Source organism: Sorex araneus, chromosome 1 (assembly GCF_027595985.1).
Source record: "Sorex araneus isolate mSorAra2 chromosome 1, mSorAra2.pri, whole genome shotgun sequence".
Taxonomy (NCBI): Eukaryota; Metazoa; Chordata; class Mammalia; order Eulipotyphla; family Soricidae; genus Sorex; species Sorex araneus.
This window is the reverse complement of record NC_073302.1, coordinates 164,504,683-164,513,390: the sequence shown is the minus strand read 5'-3', so window position 1 is coordinate 164,513,390 and position 8,708 is coordinate 164,504,683. Positions and strand designations below refer to the sequence as shown.

The window sequence follows — 8,708 nt, the reverse complement described above, 5'->3', positions numbered from 1 at the left end:
ATCAGGCTTTTACAAAGCTAAGAAATTTTTTTTCCAAATATTAATTTGGTTCCTACTTTTAAAAATTATTATGTCCCACTTCTCCGAAGCATTGTTATTCTTTGGTTTGATCTTTTACTCTATTCTTGTCTTTTCATTTCTCATTATTTCTTATTGTCTCAGCAATTTTTATTCTTAATTTATGTTATTTTGTTCTTAATTTATTCTTTTATGTTTTCCTTTGTATTTGTATTTCTCATATATTTTTCTCATACATCCTTTGCTGCAAATAGGGAGATTCAATTACCATTTCCTTCCTTCCTCCCTTTCTTCCTTCCTTCCTCCCTCCTCCTCCCTCCCTTCCCCCTCTTCCCTCCCTTCCCCCTCCCTCTCTTCTTTCCTCCCTCCCTCCCTTCCTTCCTTCCATTGATTGTCGAGATACAGTAGAGCAGTCAGGGTGTTGGTTTCAATTCCTAGCACCCCATATGATCCATCAAGTTCTGCCAGAAGTGATCCCTGAGTCCAAACTAGGTAAGCCCTGAGCATCACTAGTGTGTCCCCCCAAACAAAACAAAAATACCCAAACTATTGTCAAGTATCTTTTCAGTGCTGGAGATCTATCAATGAAATTTGATTCTAGAGGGCAAATGAAATATCAATCTGTAAGAATAATGTCGAATAATAAGTGAAAGAGAAAAAATAAACTTGTTTTAGAATCTGGAGTAATTAATGCACAGTGCTGTTTTAGATGGAATGTCAGAGAAATCCCATCTGAGAGAGGAAGCTTATGCAGAAAGCTCAAGTTTTAAAACATGAGCAAATGAAACAGCAAAATACGAAACTGCTGGGAAGTCTGCATATCTGGGTGCTGAGCAAGGAAAGAGGTGAGGACAGGTTCTGAGATACTCCAGAGTGTTTACCATCATGGTACCCACATTAGCCCACTCACTGGGGCACTTTGAACTTTCCATTTCTCATTAGTTCTGTCTTTTTTAAATTTTGATTTGTGGTTTGTATGTGTGTGCGGGGGTGGGGATGGGGGTGGGGACAGGGGTGGGGACAGGAGGTGCCTCCCACGTGGTATGCAGGTGGTCCTGGAACATCACCGGCAATTCTGGTAGTTTCAGAGCAAGGACCTAAGGGAGAGATGCTAATATGATGCTGTCTGGCCCTTGAAGTTCCTGGGCCACTTTGGTGGTTGCAGTGGATGGGCTAATGTAGGTACTAGGAACTGGGTACTGAAGTCCCCATATTATTTAAAAGTCTCCAGAGGAGACTTCTTATTTAGAAGCTAAATCAGACAACATTCCTACCATCAGTAAAAGTTGGTATCTGTTTTTTCCATTATCATTTTTATTAAGGTACTATGATTTACAATATTGCTAAATGTTCTTTTTCATGCATACATCATTCCAGCACCACTCTCATGATATTATCTACCATTTGAGTGACATCTCTGCCTCCACCCCCAAATTCCTGATTTAAAAAAAAATGCTGTCTCTTGTTCCTTAGAGTAGTTCAAATAAAATTTTCAATTTCATTTATTGTATTTTTTTAGTTTTATAATTTACATTTGGTTCTATGTGGTATTCACTATTTCCTGGAGATTTTTTACTTCTTTTTGTTTCAGGATAATTTATAATTGCTTGTTGAATATTTTCTGATGCTTTCAAATTCTTGTCTTGCCTCTGTGCTTGATAGAGAGGAATCTGGTCAGTGGTACCCAACTCCTAGCCAGGGACAAAGCAATTTCTTTCTTTTTCCAGAGTGGCTTTTGGTCTGTGCCCTTACCTGGTTCATGTGCTATGAGTAGTATCACCAGTACCTGCCACCCCAATCTTACTCAGTGGTGAAGAACCATCTCAGAACTGTACATCTCAATTTGCCATTTAATTGGCCATAGTAAAAAATTGGTAAATGATAGCAACTCATTGGAAAAACCTTCAGAAAGAAAGAAAGAAACATGCTTTGAGGATCATTTGTATGTGTGTATGTGAAAGTTATTAGTTTTACAACCAGTAATTTTTAATGGAAACAACTTGACCACAAATCTGTCACAGAATTTTGAGACCCATTAAAAACAAAATTTAATGAGGAAAAAAAATTCCTTGTCAGATAATTTCCCTATCTGTGAAAACTCAGTGTTAATGACATTTGTTTGCCTTTCATTCAGGCTGAGATTTTCATTGTTTTTGCAATAAGCAGTTTTATATTGTATCCTGAATATTGTAAGTACAAAGTCATGTGACTCTGGTTCTTATTTTGGTCTTTATTTCAGTCTTTTAGCAAGAGGAAAATGAGTTTTTGTTAAGAATGCAATGCTGGCCCAATTTTGGAGGCTGTGATTCATATATCAGTTAAATTTTCAGGATTTCAGTGGTCTTCTTCTGGTCTGCCCGGGCCACTTGTGTGCCCCAAGAGACACATCTGGATTCTAGGCAGTGTTCCAGAATGGGGTCCCATTTTCAAACCTTTTGCTCTGTTATTTTCTAGGTAACATACATAGACTGCTCAAAGATCTTCCCAGGATTTTTGGGCTCCTTTCTTTCCTTAGAGAGAGAGGGAAGGGACACTATTTCAATTTGCTTGTTTATTTGTTTGTTTGTTTTTGTTTGGGGCCACATACAGATTATGCTCAGGGAGCACTGGCAGTACTCAGGGGTGATCCCTGAATATCAGGTGTGAGCCCCAAACAAAAAAAACAAGGTTGTCAGTTTCTGTCTGGTCCTGTAGCTCAGGAACCTGGATATTCCTTGGGAACTTTTTCATTTATTGGTATTTCATGGTTTATTCTCTTCAGAGTCCAGACTCAGGAGGTAAAATTTAATTAATGAATTAATAAAACGCCAAATATAATCATCCAGTCTCTCCTTCAAGTCCTGAGATTCCCCAGCCGCCAGACTACTATCTTTCACCCTATTTTATCTTTTCCCCTTATTTAGTAACTTGTATCTAGGTTTGATTCGCTTGTTTTGTAAATATTAGGAGGAATAGAATGAAAATGGATTCTTTTAGTTTGAGCAACTAAACAAATAATTTGTGTCATTTTCTTGGTCTGGGGAATACTGAGGATGGAGTGGTTTGGGAGTGGGTATGTGATAACCATGAGTTTAGTTTCAGACCTGTTAAGCTCAAGATACCTACAAGGTACCCAAGTGGAAATTTTGAGTCAGCAGCTGGCAATTCAAATGAAGAGTTTGGAGATCTCAAGTTGGTTACATAGGTATTTCTTCACTACCAGTCAGGAGACAGTGTTTAAAACAGTATTATCAGCCCACATTAGGAGTAACAGAAACAAGAAAAGCCTGTACTAAAAGTTGGCATTCACTACATTGACATTTCAATGAAACTTGTCCTACAGTATTGTCTCCCTATCATTTCATTGTTATCACATTTTTTCTTATTTTTTCTCCAGGATCTTGGGTAAACTTTCTTAGTTTTAATGGCAAGTTTTTCTCCACAAATCATGTCCTAACGTGCTACCCCACTCCTCCCATTCCTTAAATATTAGCACATTATCTCCTATGGACTATGTAAAGGCCAGTATCCACTGGGACTTGTGAAATGACTGATTCTGGGTTAGGACATACATAGTAAATATATATACATATGTCTCATGCCAATAAAGACGGAAACAACTGAAGACTATTAAGGTCATATCAAGAGGCCACAGCATTCAGCTGGAAAGAGCTCTCACTAGTCAGATTTAGAAGAAGGTAAGAGCATTAATCAGATATATTAAAACACATGTGTTGATGATAGTGACAAAAAAATTGGTCACCTTCAAGGATGCTGGGAAATCAATTTATCATTGGGAAAACTAGTATAAAAAAGAGGTGAGTATTTATTCTTTCATGTAAGAATAATACCTCCAGACATCCAAAGAATTCATATAAAAAATTCCAGCTGATAAATGCAGAAAAAATAATACTATATCATTCTTTAAACACTTATTAAGCATTGATAGTTAATGACTGATAAAATATCACCTGAATCTGCAGATTAACTTAATATCATAAAGAGAAAGCCAGCTATTATGATGTTTATGGTGGCCAAGTATTTATTGGACATTTTAAATGTGACTAATGGAATTAGGATGTAGTCTAAGCATTAAAAAATAGATTTTAGGGGCTGGAGCAATAGCACAGCGGGTACGGCGTTTGCCTTGCACGTGGCCGACCCGGGTTCGATTCCCAGCATCCCATATGGTCCCCTGAGCACCGCCAGGAGTGATTCCTGAGTGCAGAGCCAGGAGTAACCCTGTGCATTGCCAGGTGTGACCCAAAAAGCAAAAAAAAAAATAGATTTTAAAGATCACTGCGAAAAAGTAAAATATCTCAATAATTACAAATTTTCATTAAATGTTAAAATGTTAAATTTTGGTATATTTTATAAACATATCACTAAAATATACTTTATCTGTCTTATTTTGATTTTTTAAAAAGAATAGCACTTGTATCATTTGTCATCCCATTTGTCATCGATTTGCTCAGCAGGCGCCAGTAACATCTCCATTCTACCCTGTCACGTGCTAGTGTAACCCAAAGGCATCTGCTCTCTCCAGGAAAATGAAGAGCATCAAACTGTTTGTTCAGGGTCTTAACAAAGAAGTCTGACCATCTCATAGGTGGGTGACCAGGCATTCTTTTGACGTCCTGTAGAATCCAGAAAGAATATAGCTCTTAGAAATGACATATGTGGCTTGCACTATATTTCTCATTTTTTACAACTGAATCTTGAGTATTTAGTATTGTGTTTGGCACATTGTAGAACCCAAGAGAATTTTAATTGTATGTATGTATTTTAGTTGTATGAATGAGTGAAGCTTTTCGTTTGTTTGCTTTGGGGGCACACCCTGTGATTCTCAGGGGCTACTCCTGGCTCTGCTCTCAGGAAATATTCCTGGCAATTTTCAGGGGACCATGCGGGACGCTGGAGAGCAAACCCAGGTGGGTTGCTGCAACGCAAGTGCCCTACCCACTGTACTCAGGACTCGCAGAATGCGTGAAGCTTCAAATGGCTAAAAGTATTGACCTGTTTTTATAATTTTATCTGCATAGTTCCAGATTGGCATGAGAGCAGGAAGTGAGAGTGGTCTGCAAAAGCTCTAAGTGGAAGCAAGCTTAGTGCTTGAGGCTGCCCAGGCAGGTGGAGCAGAATAAATGAGGTAGAATAATGGGAGATAATGGAGGAGAAACAGAGGGTCTTGTAAGTTATTTAAGGACTTTGGTTTTTACTTTGATTGAAATTAGAAATTACTAAGGGGTTTGGAGTAAAGGAATGGTGTGGTCTGGCATTTACTGCAGAAGAGAACCTGATAAGTGAGCGCCACATTGACAATAGCCCTTATTTCCTGCAGAGATGGGATAGCGCTTTAGGTGGTGACAAGTGGTCAGGGAGCTTCAGATACTTTGGAAGGAGGGCTGACCTGTTTACCTATACATTCAGTTATGTCAATGTGGGGCTGTGTTCTGAGAAAGATATTAGGCAATTTGTTTGTATATGAGAATTTGAATGGACTTATGCAAAGTTGGTGTAGCATACCACACATCTTTGCTATATTCTGTAGCCTATTGGGACCATCATTGAAATGCCAGTCATTGTTGATCAAAACATCATTAAGAGGTGCCTGAATGTAGCTGGCAGATCTGACATAACAGAGAAGCCTAGTGTTCTAAGATTTTTTGCCTTGAAAAATAAGAATGTTGGAGATGCCACTTGCTGAGATAATTGTGCTCGGAGGAACAATTTGAGAAGGTAGAAGATGTGAAGTTAGGTTTGAAGGTTGGCCAGTCCATTTGGCCTGTATTAGGACTTCCGATTTGCTGTGTGCAACTTTGTGTAAATTCAGTTATCTTAAGAATCTAAAATAAATAAACAGTTCTAGCCATAATACCCATCAGAAGCTTTTATTTTTTTTTCTTTCTGGGTCACACCCGCTGATGCACAGGGTTTACTCCTGGCTCATGCACCCAGGAAGTACTCCTGGTGGTGTTTGGGGGATCATATGGGATGCTATGAATTGAACCCAGGTTGGCCATGTGCAAGGCAATTAATTGCCCTACCCACTGTACTATCACTCCAACCCCAGAAGCTTTAATTTTTTAAAAATTTTGAAAGTAATAGTTTGATAAACATTTATTTATAATACTTGGTATTCACATCTAAGTTGAGGGATCTGTACATTATATAAATTGAAATTTTTTTTTATTAGCAATGTCACGAAATTTTTAAATGTACAGTTGTTAGTGGTAAGATAGGAATGGTTTAACTGCTAAGTGTAATGAGTTTAATGACATTTTTACTGTGTGACTTTAAAGAAAATACTAGATAATTATCTTTCCACTCATAAGTAGCTCTTTTAGCATGTTTTTGTGAAGAATATGTTTTATCCTCTTACTTATATAGCTATAGCTTCTAAACAATCCATATACTACCTCATAAGGATCTTATCTGTCTACAACTAGGTGTAAGAGATAGATATACTTAGTGAAATATTAATATCTGATCTAAACTAAGTACAATAAAAATATATAAAGTTAAATTTAAAAAATTGGTGGGTACCATGCCTGATATTCAGGGCACACACCTGAATCTGCAATTGGGGGTTGCTCCCATGCAGTGCTAAGGATTGAATCCAGGATTCCTACATGAAAAGTATGTAGAAAAGTATGTAGAACTATCTTTCCAGACCTTAAAGAAAAATTCTTGCAAGCAATTGCACTTCAAATAATTTCTTCCTCATTCAATCTTGTGTGGAGTATTTGATTTTTATATTAATACTTATGTAAATATATATCATATACTTCATTGAGAAAGTACAGCTACTGCATATGAACCTGAATTACAGTTCAGCCTATGTCTAAAAAAAACAAACTGAAGACATTTCTGTGAGGTTAAACATGTTTTAATATTGAATTTTTTAAAAGCAAAACTTTTATATGACCTAAAAACTGTTCTAAATCAGTGATAGTTAAAAAAATTAAATAGAAACAAATTATTAAAGTTTGAAATATGTAAGAAATTATAAAATAAGCATTTTGCATAATGTGTAGATGGATATATATCTATCCTTTAAATTAAATTTTAAGTATTATCATCACATTTATAAAACTACAGTAGAAACTGACTAAAGCCAAGAATATTCCAAAAGATATTGGAGTAGGGCATATAGATTTAATCTATCCTAAAATACTTCAAACTGATCTTTGCGGTACATCAAGGGTCTGTTTTGGGAAGGACATCATAGACTTACAGGTCTGAAAGTGGCTTATGGGTTCAGCCAGTTCATCATGTTATTCTAAGGTTTATTAAAATTTCTAGATGCAAAACCAGTTATAATAGGCTGATGTTCCAACCTGTGAACTCTGGAGAACTCTTCTAAAGGCAGAAGCTTCTCTTCAAAGATATTAAAAACAAGGTTCTTCCTTATTTCACTTCTCTTGAGTTCTCAATAGTGGTGGTATGTTTTAAAGGGTCTCTGCACAATAATTTAAACCCTTAAAAGAGTTTAGAACTTAAACTTCAAATAATCTTCCCTTTGTCAAGATCTTTCGGTGTTCTTCAAATAGTAGTCCTTTGTTTAATGAAAATCAGACAAACTTGTGTATCAAGTGATTAAAGTAAAAGCTCATTATTATGTTTTCCCTGCTACTTCACCTCCAATCTTTCAACTGTGATCTCTACTTTTGATCATTTCCACGGTATTGAAATATAGTCATGCAACCCAATCATGAACAACTTTGTAGCTATGTATCTCACTGTGGTTCAATTAAAAAAAAAGATTTGTCTCCAAATTAAAAAAATATATATATATATAAAACCATTATAGAGAAGCAGTCTTTATAATAGCACATCCATCAATATGGCTCTTGGCTGTCTTTGACTCTTCAGGTCTAGTTTTCCAGTTTTGAGAATACCCAGTATTGTTTGTTACTCAACTTCTGCATTCAAGAGACTCTCAGCCTCCATCTTATTACTTTGCTCATTAGCATAATTAAAATAATAAACCATTTATTTTTATGACTATACTTATAAAAGGAAAGTTAAAAAAAACCTATATCACTGTGCCTGAGAGATAATACAAAGGTTATGGCACTTGCTTAGCCAATCTCTGCACCACATATAGTCAGTCCCCTGAGTATTTCCCGGGGAGTGATACCTGAGCACAGAACCAGGAGTAATCCTCAAGACCTCTGATGTGTTCCCCCAACAAAACAACAAAATACATCACAATAGAAGATGATACGTGATTATTTCCAGAATGCTCCTAAAATTATTGCTATGTCAGCAGTCATGAATACATTTACATGCATATATAAATTATTGTATCAGACTAAAAATATCAAATATGTTAAATTGAGTTTCTCATATTTTGTTTGTTCATTAAAATATTTTATTTTGGGCACTATGGTCTGTAGCACTGTTAATGGTGGGGTTTTGTGCCTAATACATTCTTGCTCCACACCCTCCACCAGAACCTCTTATTCCCTCCACACTATCCCAGTGTCTCTCCCCCAACCCCACAACACCCTCCTCCCCATGGTAAGATTCCTACTCCAGTCACGGTTTCTGTGGTCTTGGGCATTTGTTAGACCCCTGCTTTGTTCCTTTATGTCTCATTTATGAGAGAGATTATTCTGTCTGTCCCTCTCCTGACTGACTTCACTCAGAACAATACCCAATTCCATCCAGCAAATTACATAATTTACAGTGGTAGAGCGTCCGCC

The 8,708-nt window shown here is 36.7% G+C and overlaps 1 non-coding gene across 1 annotated transcript; it reads left to right on the top strand.

Moving 5' to 3' along the window:
* Nucleotides 1–1,662: 1,662 nt before the first annotated feature.
* LOC129400989 (small nucleolar RNA SNORA48) lies at nucleotides 1,663–1,794 on the top strand. Its single transcript, XR_008628027.1, has one exon. It is a non-coding gene; the product is annotated as a small nucleolar RNA SNORA48 (small nucleolar RNA).
* Nucleotides 1,795–8,708: the final 6,914 nt, after the last annotated feature.